The sequence below is a fragment of the Parus major genome, chromosome 9 (assembly GCF_001522545.3).
Source record: "Parus major isolate Abel chromosome 9, Parus_major1.1, whole genome shotgun sequence".
NCBI lineage: Eukaryota > Metazoa > Chordata > Aves > Passeriformes > Paridae > Parus > Parus major.
This window is the reverse complement of record NC_031778.1, coordinates 4,462,540-4,478,934: the sequence shown is the minus strand read 5'-3', so window position 1 is coordinate 4,478,934 and position 16,395 is coordinate 4,462,540. Positions and strand designations below refer to the sequence as shown.

The 16,395-nt window shown below is 46.8% G+C and overlaps 1 protein-coding gene across 2 annotated transcripts in view; it reads left to right on the top strand.

Moving 5' to 3' along the window:
* Positions 1-3,189: 3,189 nt before the first annotated feature.
* Positions 3,190-16,395, top strand: part of RYK (receptor like tyrosine kinase) — a 47,116-nt gene continuing 33,910 nt past the window's right edge. For both annotated transcript variants that reach the window (XM_015638129.3, XM_015638127.3), the window contains exons 1-2: positions 3,190-3,353; positions 16,176-16,297. The gene's annotated coding sequence lies outside the window, so the exon portion shown is untranslated. The remainder of the gene's footprint in view (positions 3,354-16,175; positions 16,298-16,395) is intronic.

The window sequence follows — 16,395 nt, the reverse complement described above, 5'->3', positions numbered from 1 at the left end:
CCAGGAGGCAAAGTTACATACTCACTGAAAAGAAATGCAGGGAAATATCCCCGCCTGGGCCCTTCTGCTGAATGTCACATTTGTGCTGAATATCGTGTCCTTATGCCCAAGGCAGGGGTGGCTAAGGTTAAAGTCATATTTATTATCCATGGTGGCGGCATGAATTATTGTCCTCTTGGTCCTTGTGAAGAAGGACAGCCCAGAAATAAGTCTGGGTAAAATGGGGCGCAGTGGAAAATGCAAAATGGACCCCCATACTGGGGTTCCTGTGGGTCCTGCCACCATTACAGGGTGTTACAGTTGAGGATTGTCCATGTTTTTCACCTAAGTGAGGTGCATCAGAAACCACGTGGAGTCTCAGATTTAGGCTACATCTGCAGGGCAAATAAACACAGATGCCCAGGCGCCGGGTTTCCAGGCTGAGGAAATGGACTGTGGGGAAGCTGTGGTGTGGAGGGATCTCTCAGCAACCAGTGCTGTGCAAGCCTGATCCACAACCCCCAACTACAGACCTGCATGTCATTTCCAGTTCCATTCCAGTTTGGTAATTTTTTATTTTTTTTTTTATGCCTCACACTGTTTAAGTAAGTGATGGATACTGTGGGGAGGAGTGTGAGCAATTTCTCTTTCACCTCAGCGATTAGAAGAGCAGAACTTCCTACACACTTTCCACTCTTACGATTATGAACTGAAAGACTCAATGATTAAACCCCACCATGGTCAATTAGCCTGTCACGGTGTCCTGCAGGAAAAAATTCCTCCCGGCAGGTCAGGAGGGAGCATAGAATTCAAAGCCATTAAGGGATTTAATGGTCATAAGTGAATATTGTGATGCTTCTGCTGAAAGTCTCAAGCAAGCAGACAGCTCCCAGTGATGGATTTGCTAAAAGTGAAGCTGTCACTGCTCTGGGGATTCCAGAGGAGCTGGAGAGCAGCCAGGTGTGACAGCAGGTAGGAAGGTGACATTGCAGGTGGCTCTTCAGCCTGGACGCATGAGGAACAAGGTTTAGGGCAGTAGCCAGCTTAGAAAAACAAAATCCCCTTCCTAAGCCAATTGGAGCAGAGCTTTTGTGTTTCAGGGAAAAGACGGACCTTGAAAAAGGGTTTTGCACCAAACTGCCACAGAAATCCTTACTTTTGAAATTCTGCACAGCAGAGGATTTTGGGAAAAGGTCAGGAATGTTTGTATAGGAGATTCAAAGACTCACACTGGAATTTAATGTTGTTTGCATCATTGGACTTGATTATTATTGCATTCTTTTAAAATATATCAGCTGTCAGGCAGCCCTGCTGCTGGCATTCCATACTGTAACAGAACAGGAGATGTGTTTACAGTTTGGATTTTACTTCAGGATCATTACAGGCAGCAGTGGCTTGGCTGGAGCTGAAATGCCCATCCTCTGTGGGCCAAAGGCCCTTTGTTACAGTGAAATGAAATGCTTCTGCTTCTTAGCTCTGAAAGGACCGTAAGATATAAAAGCAGATTAAAACATTAAATATAACATCAGTATGTTTTATATACTCATAAACAGAGCATTTAAAAAAACATTTTTTTGTTTAAAAAAAAAAAATCCTGAAAAAGGAAATTCTCTTAAACTAAAACACTGGTATTCCAGCAGTATTTCCAGTATGTGTTGGGTTTTGGATAGTGGGGGAGCTATAGAAGTGGCTTCTTTGAGAAGCTGCCAGAAGCTTCCCCTGTGTCTGATGGAGCTGATGCTGGCCAGCTCCAAAACAGACTTCTCATTATCCTACCAATCTGATTGGAAATAAATTCCATAAATTTCCTCAAACTGACTCTGTTCTGCCCGTGACAGTAATTGCTGAGCGATCTCTCCCTGTTTTTATCTCAACTTAGGAGCATTATATTTTCTCTCCTGTGTCCAACTGATGGAGGAGCTTTGCTGGGCACCAGGAATCCCACAGTCTGTCACTCTGGGATTATCTTTTTTTGGAGGTATTTTGGCAGAACATTTCTAGTTGTGGCCATGGCCCCCTGGCCTAACCTGGATGGATGGCTGGGGCAGGCTGGAAGGGTTTGGGGACGGAGACAACCACAGCTAAGTGGGAGCACGGGGATGTCCAGGGCCTCAGGGTGAGCATGAGGTGATTCAGTGGGTGACCTCCAGGATGGGATCAGAAGCCGTAAAGGACCTGGATGAGGGTTTGGAGATGCTGGTCAACAGTGGCTGGATGAGCCCGGGTGTGCCCACGTGGGCAAGAGGCCAATGAGTCCAGCACGACCAGGGCAGTGACTGGACATTGAGGCCCCTCAAGTCCCGAGTCCAGTTCTGGCCCTCATGAGAAGGACATTGAGGAGCTGGAGTGCGTCCAGGGAAGGGAACAGAGCTGGGGAAGGGGCTGGAGCACCAGGAGAGGCTGAGGGAGCTGGGGGAGCTCAGTCTGGAGAAAAGGAGGCTCAGGTGGGACCTTCTGGCTCTGCACAACTCCCTGACAGGAGGGGGCAGCTGAGGAGGATCACGTTCTGTTCCCAGGAAACAGGGACAGGAGGAGAGGAAACGGCCTCAAGTTGTTCCAGGGGAAGTTCATATTGGGTATCATGTAAAGGGTGGCCAGGCGTTAGAAGGGGCTGCCCAGGGAGGTTTGGAGTCCCCATCCCTGGAGGTGTTCAAGGAAGGCCCGGACGTGGCACTCAGTGCTCTGGGTTGGGTGACGAGGTGGGATGCGGCACAGGTTGGACCTGATGGTCTTCGAAGTCTTCTCCGACTTCAGTGACTTTGTCACGCTGTGATCAGCACTACGCAGGGACCAGGGATGATGTTCTCCCTCCTCTTCTTCCTCCCGGCGCCGGGCGGGATGCGGGAAGAGGCGGGAAGAGCCGTGAAGAGCCGTGAGGGGCATCCCGCCCCTCCCGCCCGCGCAGCGGGGGCGCCCGCGGCGGCGGGAGCGGCGCGTGCGCGGGGCGGGGCCTGGCGGCGGCCGCGCCGTGCGAGGGTCCGGCGGGGCGGGGGGTTCTGCCCGCTTCCCCCCGGCCCTGCGTCCGTCCCTCCGTCCCCGCGGAGCGATGGTGCCGCGGCGCCGGGAGCCCGGCGGGGGGCGGCGGGGCCGGCCCCAGGAGGCGGCGGGGAAGGCGGGCGCGGGGCCGCGGCGGGGCCGCCGGGTGCGGGGCCCGCGCCGCCATCTCCTCCGCCTCCTGCCGCCGTCGCCGCCGCCGTCGTCGTCGCCGCCGCCGCCGCCGCCGCTGCTGCTGCTGCTGCTGCTGGTGCTGGTGCTGCCCGTCGGCGTACAGGGCCAGCTCGGCCCCGGCTCGCACGCTCCGGACTGGCCCCCCGGCGGCCCCGGGCCCAGCCTCAGCATCTACCTGAGTGAGGAGGAGGTGCGGCAGCTGATCGGTGAGTGCGCCCGGGGGCGACACGGGCCCGGGGGCCGTGCGAGGCTGAGGTGGGGGGCGTCCGGCCGCTCAGGAGGGACTTAGGGGAGTTCTGTGGGCCGGGGTGGAAGTTTGGGGGCCTGGAGAAGGATGGGACGATGTGGGACATGGCTGGAAATTATGGGCGTCAGCAGGACCGGAGGTGGGCGTGGGGTCCAGCAGGGAATTGGGGGTGTCTGTGGAAATGTTGGGAGGGATGCAGAGGAGGGTGGAAAGGGCTGTGACTGGGGATGAAGGACCTCCAGCTCATGAGAGAATGGGGATCTGTGGGTCTGGGATGGGAATGGGTGAATCCAGAGATTTGTGTGGCTTCTGTGGGAGTGGCTGCGAGTGGGCATGAAGGACCTGGGGCTCGGGAGGGTGGGGGGCTAAGGCACTGGGGTGGGGATGGAGGGTGTCAGCAGGACCAGGGATTTGCTGTGGGGTCCAGGAGATGTGGGATGTCTGTGGGATTCCTGCAAGGGATGCAGATTTGGGGGTGCAGGGGAGGATAGAAAGGGTCATAAGTGGGGATGAAGGACCTGCAGCTCAGGAGGGGACTATGAGACTGGGGTGGGGATGGGTGATCCCAGGGATCTGTGGGTTTTGTAGGACTGGGGTCATGGTGAGAGTGGACAAGTCAAAGGGGTCTGTGTGCTGCCTTGTGTCTGTGTGGTTGGGAGAAGAAAAGAGCACAGGGCTTTCACCCTTATGGTGAGGGGCTCCCCAGATTGGTGCAACCCAGGGTGGTGTCCTGTGGGAGCAGGGTAAGCCCTGGAAGAGGCGAGCTCAGGTCCATGATTTAATTAGCCAGGCAAACGACAAGGAGAGGGCAGAGTGGAGACCTGGCAATAATTGGGTGTGTGTGTGAAAGGAATCTTAATTTCTAGGCAGGCTGACAATTGCTGCGCAAGGACTTGGAGGCAGTTCCTGAAGTCCCCCATCTGGCCTGCTGTGGAAGGCTTTCACAGGAGTTCTGTGCTTGGAGAGTCTGACTTAAACAAAGATTTGTTTTCTGTAGGCTTTGGCTTGCATAGGCTCTTGTTTAGAGTTGGTGGCTGGAGTCTTAAAACAAATCTGTTGGTGACCCCAGTGATTTGTTTTTCCCAAGTGCCCTGTATCTCTGCAAGCTGGAAAACTGGCAGTGTAGGAGTTTATTTGTGTCAAATGGACAAAATAAAAAGATCTCCAGTTAATTGGCACTCTCTGAGCACACAGCTGACCCAAATCAGGGGATCTGGGGACTGAAGAACACTGTAAACATTTTTCCCTCATGATTTGTCTTGGTGATCAGTGTCCTGCTGTTGTCATTTGTGTGTGGCATGTGCTTGCTGCCAGATGCTCCAGTATAGATACAGGGTGAAAATGTCTGCCTTGATGGCGAGCTGGGATTCTAAATAAGTAGTTTATCTTGGGAGTACTGAATGGTAAGGTTTGAGCTCTTGTCTGTCTAGTGCCTGAAATCTCTGTTAGTTGGAATTGTTCAGGCTTCTGTGGCCCACTGGCATAATTACTCATCATGAAGTAGCAACTGAGGAGGCAAGATGTGCTGTTACTGGTCTTTAGGCATAATTTCTTCCTGTAGCCTACCTTACTACTACATGGCTGAAGGCACTTAATACTCAGCTGTCTGTAGCTGGTTTATATCACTTTAAGTATCTGACATGAATGATTTGCTCTGCCTCTGTGACCCCAGAGACTTGGATAAATTGGAATCTAATGTGGAGGTAAACTGGGACTCCCTTCAGTTAGTGGGATTCAGATCACTGGAAATCTGTTGCAAACTAAACTTCTGGGATCTAAATTGTTGTTGTTTGCATAAGCAGATTTAATTTTAGGGGTATCTCTACATGTGCTCTCTGCTATAGGTGAGGTGTAGATTCTGAAAACAAACCCAGCTTTTCATATGTTCCATTTTGCAGTATCTGATTGAGGTTTACATACAGTCAGGTTCATGGTTTAAGGCCTCATACTGATGTGTGAACTTGCAGAGAGCAGCAATGGGGGTTCAGCTTCTGGATCTTCCCTGAGAAAAGCCGTGGTTCAGCAAATGCTGGGATAGTCAGCCACGGGGGGATAGGAAAATGAGGTTGCTTGTGAAGTGTGAAGTTCAGTGAAGCTGCTAATAGAAACTGGATTCTTTCACCTTTTGTCTCTAAACAAACTCTTGTCTCTGTTACTGTCTTGCTGTGGCTGAACAGAAACTCTGACTTTCTGAAGTGCTCATAAACCCAAATGTTGCAGGAGTTACTACAGCCGGTGCTGGTTTCATGCTTCTAAATATCATCCCTATACATCTTTAGGTGACAAATTTGATTAGGAATAAGTGTAAGCACACATGTGGCTGCTGAATCAATTGCAGACAGCGATGCAGAGCTGGAACATCCCCAGGGTCTGGTGGAAGCTCTGTGAGGCCATATTCCCATGTGGTCTCTCCATCAGCCAGACTGACATGGTTCAGTGGAGTGTCTGGTGCTGCTTCTTTCCCTGAACCCAGGGTTTGGTGTCTTGCAGAACCATGGGTTGTGTTTTAATCAGGTTGTGGCTCTTGTAAGTGAAGTAGGAACTTGTTGCAAATTATTTGTAGCTGCTGTTCTTTGTGGTGTGGAGGAAGGACAGATAGGGTGATTTACAGTGAAAACTGCTCCTTTCCTGTATGCTCACGCCAGATTTCCACCATCAGGCTGTGGAATTCTGACCATGTGTCTGCCTTAGGAGGAATTGTTTTGTACTCTTCAGGACTTTATGTAAAAGAAAACTAGAGGAAACTGGCTCATCTTGTTGTGCAAGGTGGATTTTTGTTTCAAAATGCTGCAGAGTTCTCAGGGTCTGAAAGCAGGACTTGCTACATGGCAGGCATATGGTGTCTCTGTCAGAAATATCTCTTGCCATTCCCATGGAAAATATTCCCAGCCATCCAGACTATAAGCCTTTGGGAAAAATAATCTGTGTTTTTCACATAGTGAAAACTGAATGTGAAATGTGAATGTGAATCTGAATGTGTCAGATTCCGCTTGCATCAGGCAGGATTCGGCAACAGAGGGGATGGAGTAGGATGGAGGGGACTTGGCTGAGGTGTCTCTGGCGAGGGCAGCAGGAGCCAGAGGTGTCAAGGAGAGAGCAGTGATGTGGAGTACAGGGTGATGGGGAGTTGGGGAGGAGGAAGTGCTGCTTTTGGGGAGAGATACCCAGAGCACCACAACCATTTTAGGGGTGTCTGTGAACTCTCTTGGCACCATCATCTGTAGCTTTTTAAAGCTGGTTCATCTGGCGAATCTTTTTTGGGCCTGTGCTTAGACCTGAAGGAAGTTTTGTTAGTAGTGACTAACATCTTATGTCTTACATAGTGACTGTACAGGTGTGAGAACACCTGATCCTATCCCTTTTTTCCAGTGACCACCTTGTGGTGCTGAACACACAGGTGGTGTGAAGTTAGTGATGAGTTATTCAGTAGGAGGTCTCTACTTGATTTAGTGACTTTCATTCAAGTTTTCCCATGAAATCAAAATGTGGCATTTGCCTCATGTTGAAATACTCCATTGTTCAGCTTTTCACAGGATCCTGGGATGTGAAGGCTGCTATATCCCTGTTTTGCAGGTAGCAGTCTAAGGTTTAGAGAATAAGGTAGAAAATATTCATTATTATTAGATAGCTTGCTTTAATAATTAAGGATTTGATTTACTCTGTTTCAGTATATGGTGTTATTTGGCACTTTCTGCATTCCTGTTCTGTCTCTTAGACACTGATTGTGAGTTCCCAGCAGTTCTGAGCTTAGCCTCACAGGTTCTACCTCCTGATTCTGAGGACCAGAATCAATAGCTGCCTGTGAAAACTCTGCTTAAGCAGTTCTCCTGGCATTGCAGGCTGTTCTTTTGCAGCATTCATATGACAGCAATAAGGTGCTTAAGCAGTGAGGACAACTCTTTCTGTCCTTGCAGGGTTTTTTTCTGGAGACTACATGACTTTCAGCCGTGAAATTGGTCTTGTGGATAGTCCTCCTGTCACATGGCTGTGGGTCTTTTTAGGAGTCTGGTCTGGATGTTAACTGAGACTTTAGACCCATGGGGGGAAAATACCACCACATTATCATGTAACTAAGGGGTATCATAATGGATATATATATATATATATATATGTATATGGGGCTAAATTAGTCTTGCAGGGGAATTTTAAAGTCAGAAGTCCTACAATGTTTTCATTGAGTTTCCAAATTTAGTGTTCTGTGGCCTAGTTTCTTCTGAGCAATCACTGAATACTGTCTCTTAGTTTTATATTTGCACTCACTCAGTTACAGAATTAAATTAATTTCACTTACGTGACTTGTACTTACCTGTTCTGGAATTTCATTAAAAGCGATTGTGCAGTTTACTAAAATGACTTGTCTGGCTCTAAGATGCAACATTGATGCAAAAATCTATTACAGCAGAGGGTTGTTTGTTTGGTTTTTAAATTGAGGTGGTGACTCACAGGGTGACTGAGGTTGGCAAGGATCTTTGGAGGTCATCTGGTCCCACCCCCTGCACAAGCTGGGCCACCCAGAACTGCTTGTCCAGCACTGCATCCTGGAGCTTTTGAACATCTCAGAGGATGGAGACTTCACCACATCTGTTGGCAGCCTGTGCCAGTGCTCAGTCACCTCTGCTGTATGAGTTTTTCTTGCTGTTCAGGCAGACCCTCCCGTGTTCCAGTTTGTGCCTGTTTTTTGGATTTTGTCACTGGGCACCAGTGGGAACCTGCTTCCATCCTCTCTGCACACACCTTTGAATATTTATATACACTGATGAGATCCCCCTGAGCCATCTCTTCTCCAGGCTGAACAGTTCCAGCTTTCTCAGTGTCTTCTCATGGTAGAGGTGTTGCAGTTCCTTTAATCCTCTTTATGGTATGTCACTGAACCCCCTCCTGTAGCCCTGTGGTTCTTCTATTGGGGAGCCCAGTGCTCCAGGTGTGCCTTCACCAGGGCAAAGTCCTGGGAAGTTACAGGCCAAATGCAATTTTGTATGTTAGAAATGGAGTCTAAACATCATCTTATTGCAGTAGATGATGTTAATTGTCTTCATTTTATACTGTGAAATATCTTTGTTGATGTCGTTGTGTTGGGGTGTTGGCCAGAGGAGTTCCCAACAAAAGTGCTCTATGGTATTTGCATTGTGTCTGTAGTGGCTGGAAACCCTCTTGTTCCTTTGTTGCCTGATTGTTATGAAAGGGAGTTCAAAGTGTGTATTCTTTGTGATTCTTGAAAAGCTTGAGGGCCTTGTTAAAATCCCACTCAGCCTGTCTTGGATAGCGTCACAGCCTGGAGCACCACCAGCCAGCCAGAGTGTGTGCTCTGAGTGAGGGTTGTTAGCAGCACCCAAGATCATTTTCCATGGGAGTTGGGGAACTCACAGGCTGTAAAAAATGCAGCAAAGAGCCTCTAAGGTTCCATGAAAATGAAGGAGGTGTCCCCAAGGAGCAGACATTTGAGTACCCCAAGATGTGGAAGCAGATGTGTGTGTGACTTACAGTTCAAGATCAGGTTGTCTTGAATACGTGTTCTGAAATCTTAATTTCATAACTTAAGTGCTGGGCTCTGAAGAACAGAAGCTTTTTGCAGGCTGTACTTTTGCAGTGTTCCACATGTCTGTCTTTGCAGGAGCACAAAATCCCACTTCATGGCACCAGTAGAAAGGGAAAGATTTACATAGGTGCACACCTGGATGTGCATACTTCTAATCCTGAAAGACACCACACACTGAAACAAAACCGAACTGCTGAAAATATTCTGATATATCCAGTGAAGTGCAAGTGCTGTTTTTAGGATAATAATTCTGTTATTTGGTTCTGTAAAGCCCTTTAGCCCACTGATAGTCTGTGATGTGTGCCAGTGAGATTGGGGGTGGATGTTACCCAGCCTGCTCTGGAGAGTGGGGCTGGAGACAGGCAGATGTTTAGGGCTGTTCAGCAGCAGCAGCAGGTCGTGACAAGTTTCCTGCAGCAGCCTGTGTTCCTTCTGGAACCTCCCATTGTGCCTGGATGTCTGTCTGTCTGATTTACCTGTGTCCATTCTGGAGCCTCCATTGTGTCTGGGTGTCTGTCTGTCTGATTTACCTGTGTCTGTTCTGGGGTCTCCCATTGTGCCTGAGTGTCTGTTGATCAGATTGACCCAGTGCCATGGTTCACATCCATATTGAGGCTTCTGAGACCGTGTTGCAGTTGGGGTTCGTCTGTCTCTTTCCATTCTGTTACCTCCCCTTCCACTTGAGCAGTTCTAATAACAGTGCACCACCATTTCTTTGGAGATGTGCGAAATTGTATAATCCGCTGCATTATTGGTAATGCTTGCAAACCTGCAGAAGAAGCTTCTAGAAGCTTGAAATAGCCAGTGGAAGGCATTCCTCCTAGAGGAGGCAGCCTCTGGCCTGGATTAGGATTGCTTTGAAACCATATTCTGTGATACCACTAAGGCAGGAAGTCTGTGAAATAGACTTTACTCGTTGAGTGTGTTGATCTGCTCAGCATTGCTGAGGTGGGTGGTTGATTTCTGAAGCCTGCTTTACCACATCAGCTGATGTGCTGGGATTTACGCTGCTGGGGGCTCTGGATCCTGCCTGGAGAAGGCTCTTACCTTCTGCAGATCGGTGCTCAGGCGGGACTGCACAGGCAGAGCCCAGCTGGGCTGCTTCATGCAGTGTCTGTGCTCAGGCCTGGGAGGAAACAGTCATTTCAGCTTCCCAGAGGCCAAGGTCTGTCTAGTGATAAGTGTTTGTGGCTCTTGTAGCATTTGTGTGTCAAGGACTTGGAAGAAACCTGACCTCGGAGGCTTGTCCTGGTGGTGGTGAGGGGAAAAATTCCCAAAACTGCATTCCTCACTCCTGCGACTTTACACCTGCATTCTGTTTGGCAGCATCCTATTTATCACTGCTGATTGATTGGCGTCTTTCTCCCTCCAGTGCACAGATGGAATGGGTATGAAAGAGAGGAAATGGAGGCACAGCTCCCTGCATGCATGAGAAAAGCCAGTAAGAAGGGCTCAGGATACTGGGAGGAAGTACCTTAACGGCTCCTAAACACCACCTGCACAGAGGGAAATACAGGAGATAGGGATCATGTTCACAGGCATGAAAAATCCCAGGGTGGTGTTTTCCCGAGTGGGAGCTGTGGAGGCAGCTGTACTGTACACGTTGAGTTTTTTAAAGGATGAACCCTTGTTTTTCTACTCCCCTTCTGCTATTCAGAGTTGTGTTTGGATACTGGAAAAGCTGAATTAATGAGACAAATTCCAGATGTGTTGATTCATGGTTGTGCTGAGCTCTAGTGAAATGACTTGATGACTAATTCCTACCTGAAACTATCCAGACCGGGATCACAGAGGCTCCTACTTTCCTTGCAGTGGACAGGTGTTAAGTCAGAGTTACTCCTCTGTATTTTAGCGTGCAGGATTGAATCGTACTTGGGGTCTCAGCTGTGAGAGCAGGGAGTACAGGCTTAAGTGCATTTAATGAGTTAGGCCTGTTGAATTGAGTTCTTTTCCCTTTTTCCCCCAGAATGGCAGCAGCACCAGCAGCTCCCACGTCAGGATAACGTGGCTAACACTCTCTGCAAATGCCTTGTGGTGGCACAAAGGGCGCGATGGCAGAGGCTTCAAATGCATTATTCCTCTTCCATCGCTGCCTTTGTCCTTCTTTCAAGCAAATAACTCACATATTTGCACTGACTGCTCCAGAGAGCTGGGAACAGAAGCAACAGCATGAAACTAATGTGATGCTTTAGAATTTCCCTGCCACTTACTGGGTGTTGAATAGCTGTAATTAAATTAACCAGTATATTGATTTCAGCACGCTGCTTGGGAAAGAGCAGAGTGGGAACACAGGCATGGGAGCTGCTGCTTGGGAGGCTTGGAAAGCTAGAGCTGGCTGGTAAAATAATGATGGTTATCCTTTCCAGTTTTTTGGACCTTTTGAAATAAGTTGATGGCCTTGTAGAGTAATTCCTAATAAAAGAAAAAACCACTAAGCTCTTTGAGTTTAGAGATGACCACAGGAGCGAACAGACTTGGCTTAGTTTGTTTAGAGCTTGGTTTTGGATTAAACAATCTGTGTCACTCTGATGAAAGTGTTCAGAACACCTCAAAAGATGTGGACAGTCCATTATCCCTTCAGCAATCCTGTTAGGCACAGAACCTGGTATGGGCTTCAAGGCTGAGAGAACTGAAGCACTGAGGGAGGGTGTGTTTGTTCTTCCTAATTAATATTAAATTTATTTGTACTCTGTTGTGCTTGTGCTCATTACTGGAATAGCCATGGCACTGGCCAGGACACTGTTCTAGAGGTGACTTAGGGTCTTGTCTGCAGAGATAACTAAATCAACATGAGGGTGCATTGCTATAAGTGAAATAAAAATAAAATGGGACAACTTCTCTGGCTAGGTGACACCGAAACATCACAAACACACGTTATTCACAAGCCCAGATGACACCTAGCATAACTCTGTGAGGTGGTGGTTTTAGCTGGGAAGATGACAGCAGCTCCCTTCCAAAGCTTTGGGGCACTACTGAGCATTTCATTAGAGGTTGTTTTATTTTGAGAGCTATGCTCTCAGCAATTGCAGATCATGAGGAGGGAATATTTTGGTTTTTTATTCTCAGTGTTTGCTTTCATTCTAATTTAAAAGGAGCTTCAAACTTCATATTACTGTAACAATGAGATTTGCCATAGCTGCTAAGTTAAATTTATATTTCATAAGTACACCTAAGAATAAAGTTATTTTATATTTTTCCCTAAAGTTAGATTTATTTTTTTGTATTACAGTGTTTCAGTTGCTTCCAACCCTGTATCTGTGCCATTCCTATTCCCACTTGTCCTATTTCCCCTTGTCCTGTGTGTAGGTCCTTACCACTAATTTTCCTCTGCCTTCAAGTATCTATTTTATGCATCTCTACTGCATTTTTCCTTTGGAATTGGTGCTTCAGGTAATTCATGTGCACCATCCTGCCTATTAACAGCAACATGGCAGCTGGTTTTGGTGAGTTTTCTAGGTTTTCTTTTTTTTCTTGAAATGGCTGAATTTCATTTAGAAATACATTCTCAGGAGCAGAGTTCAGTTGCATTTTGCTCTGAGGTGAGATGTACGGTTTTGGTTTGGGTTTCCTGCCCCCACCCCCCCAAGTGCCATCCCATTATGAAGGGATCTTTATATCCTGCCCAGCAGAAAAGTGGAGGGTTTTTTTTCTGTAGGTGTAGGAGAGAAAAACAAGCAGGTGGCTGAAATGTAATTGTTGTTGTTCAGAGACAAAGGGTATGCAGGTGGGTTGTAGAAACAATAAATATCTTCTGTTTAGTATGGATTGAGTTAAATATTGGTTGTACTTCAGCAGGTGGCATCTCCTAGGGGAGCTTCGTCCTGTGGAAGTGAAGAAGTCCTCCCTCTGACTTTCCAAGAAGCCTTTCAGTGGAAAAAATCCCATTTGCTTGCGGTGTTGAATTTGCAAATTGTATTTAACAGTATCAAGGAGGTGAATTGGGGTGAACTGCCTGTGAAGATTCACAAGGACTTAATGAGAGCTCTCAGCTAAGAGTTTTTTCTCCCCTTTGCTGGATGTTGGGAAGCTTCCTGCCAAGACTTCCTGCCGGGAAGTCTCGGTCAGTTTTCAATGGTGCATTAATTGCCTTGAAGTTATGTTGGATATTTCCTCAAACTGAATGCCTTGCACATTACATTCCCCACTCCAGCTCATGAGAAGTTAACTCTGCACAGATAACAAATTACCACAACCCATGTTCCCTCTGCTGCTGCTCCTGGGAGATGGGTGAGCTCGCAGAGCTGTGAGTATTGCTGTTCCTGGGTTTATGCTGCTTCATCATCTCCATGTTTCTGAAGGTTTAACTTGGTTTTGGCCTGTTTTATTTTTCATCACTCATCTTTTCCAGAGACTTCCCAGCGTGTAAGGTGTTTAAAAGCAAGTATTTCAGCCCAAGATCCTGACCAACAACTCTAACTGGAAGACTGTAGCTTTGTGGAAAGCTTAAGTAAAAATGCAGGTGGAAGGCTGTGGTCAGTTACCTGTTTTATTAAAGCAAAGTTCACTTTGTTGTTGTATGTGCTGGATATGCACAAATATGATGTAAGTAGCTTTTTGTGCCTCTGTATTTTCAGAGGCTTAGTATTGCATTCCCAATAGCTTGCTATTTTCTAAACTAAATCGATCCATGTGGATCAGTTTGCATTTATTTCCTTGTATCTTTGAACTCCCAGCTGTGGTTTCAGCCCTGGGCAAGCTGCTTGTTGAATTAATTAAGTACATTCAAACTAATAAGGCTTGCTCTGGGAAATGTGTTCTTTTTACCCTGTAAAAAAAAAAGGAAGTTTCAGTAGTCAGGAGCTGATTTTTAATTCTGCAGTCACATTCCTTGGGTTTGGGCTGTATTTTCCAGTGGACATTTGCAGAACCTGTTGCAAAAATAGCAAAGTTTAGCATTTAAAGTTAGTGTTTCAGACTTAGGGTGCACTTTAAGTGAAAGAAAAAATGGAATTAAGAAGAAGCTATCTTTCTTCAGCAAGATCAGTTGTGAAGTGGTGGGAGAATCCAGTGTGTTTATGGAGTGGAATGAGCAGGCTAGGGAGGAGGGTGATGTTGGAGGCGTGTTAAACCTTGAGGTTTGTACTCTCTCACGAGGTTCATCCTGGTGTGGAGACTTGTGGTCTGGCCACAGGACAAACCCAGATGAGCTGCTCAGGGGTAGAGGCCTCATCCTATGGAGTACATAATAGAACAAATAAAATATTTATATACAGATCATAACTCACTGAACTGGGTAAATCTTCCCTATTGGTTTCAGTGGCTGTGAGTCAGGATCAGGAATGGCTCTGCTCTGCATGGGCTGTGGTGGTTTGATGTCACTGCAGAGATTTCTCAGCTGCTGATGAAGAAACTCTATTAAATTACAGACTAGAGCATTAAGAAAACAACCTTCAATTTCAGTAATTTCTCTGCTGGGGAGACACTGGACAGATAATTGTCAGTTATTGTTACCAGACTGCTTTTAATGAAATGCTGCTTTTTTTGCAATATTCTAGCCCTAGTCTAATAGGAAGCTCTTGTACTACACACTCATTTTGGATCTCCCATTTAAGACAAAATCTTCCAGAATTATGTTATGGAGATTTGAAGTGATTTAGTAGTGAAATGAAACACCAGGTACGAGACTTCTAAACACTGCTGTCATCTTTGAGAAGAACCTGTTAGTACTGGTGCATATTGCTTGATGAAAGTGAAATCCAATTTTCTCATGGTGACAGAGGCAAGTTTCTTTTGTATATTGTGCTTAAAATTAAGAAAAAAAAAAAAGTGTTGAAGCTAGACTGCATTTGCACATGGATATTTGAAAATAAGTGTTTTGTTAGGCTGCTAGACTGACACGATTCAATATTGTCATGAACACAAGGGCTACCCAGCATCCTTGACATCTGGGAATGAAAGTTGGCCTCTCCCCTTCCTTAGTGAGCTTCTTCAGATGCTTTGTTATGTTAAACAGTGCAAAGAATGGCAGACTTTCTCTGTGCTGCTGCTTAGATTTACCTTTTTGTTTGCCTTCAATTCATTCTTTTGAGTCTGTGCCCAAGGTACAAAGATGGGGAAGTTAATAATGAGATTTAGAGGTTGCCTGGGTAAAAGGTTGGTGGTTTTTGCCTCGAAATCCAGTAGATTTCTGAACTGATTTTGTGTGTTGGTGTAGGTTAGTCAAGTCCAAGTAAGGAGAAACCAGATCCTTCCATGCTGTGCCTTGTCTGCATATGGGCTTGTTTAGGGAGCTTTGTCAAAGCAAAGCTGCAGCCCAGCTTTTCCAACTGGCCAGCATCGATCACCAATATTCTGCTTAAACCAACAGAAGCTGCTTTTCCTCCTCTGCATTTTGTGATATTTCTTTGTGAGGCCCTCCAACCCTTTCTTTATGTTTTGCCGCTTTGCTTAGAAAATGATTGAGAACCTGCCCATTTCCTATTGCTGTTTGTACCTGGCCATGCCTTCTCTTATGGCTGGAATGTGGTGCAGCTCCTGGTGTCAGCACTGAGCTCCCCTGTGGCTGGAGAACACACTTGCATGCCTGGCTGCTTTCCTGCACAGGCTGGGGCTTTTCCTCACACTGGCAAGTTCAGCTGCAAGTTCAGGATTGAGTTGGAGAGGTAGTGAGGGGATGAACAATTAGGAATGGAAGGATGGTCTGGAAGCAGATCTGTCCTGTGGTGGATTGGAGGTGGGGAGATGGGAGCTTGCTTGCCTGAGGAAGACCCTGGTTCTTAGCTGTGTATGGGAAATGGAATTCTGTCAGTAGTTTGCTGATGGGAAAAGATGTGCTAGAGACAAAATGTTTTAATTGTTGATAAGCTTAAAAGGGGGAATTACTCTACAGTATTGGAACACTGACATTTCCCCAAGAGTGTATCTGTCGGTTTCCCGGTTTGGAGAAAACATTGACTCAAATTCCTAGAAGAAAATATATCTAGTGTGAAGCAACTGGGAGATACTGCCTGTGAATTTAATCACAGAATCGTGGAAAGGTTTAGGTTGGAAGAGACCTTAAAGCCCATCCAGTCTCACCCCCTGCCAGGGGCAGGGACACCTTCTACTACCCCAGGCTGCTCCAAGCCTTATCCAGCCTGGCCTTGGGACACTTTCAGCGATGGGGCAGCCACCTGCCTCAGAATTTATGGACTGGGGGAAATGTTTGCTTAAACATGCAGATTTCAGTGGAGCTGGTGGTCCTGAAAGTTGCCAGTTCCAATGTGTTTGGTCCTGTTCTCTGTTTTACTTTTCTCTTTCTTACAGGTCTGGATGCAGAGCTGTCTTACGTGAGGAATGATGTGGTTAATCACTATGCCTTGTCCTTCAATCTCCTAATACCCAGTGAGACCAACAATCTCCACTTCACCTGGCATGCCAAATCCAAGGTGAGCAGGCATGACTTTTGCTCTGGGTACTTGAGACACGAGCTGTTCTGCTTGGTAATACCCACTGCTATCATTTAATGTCTTTTTTCTTTGCAAAA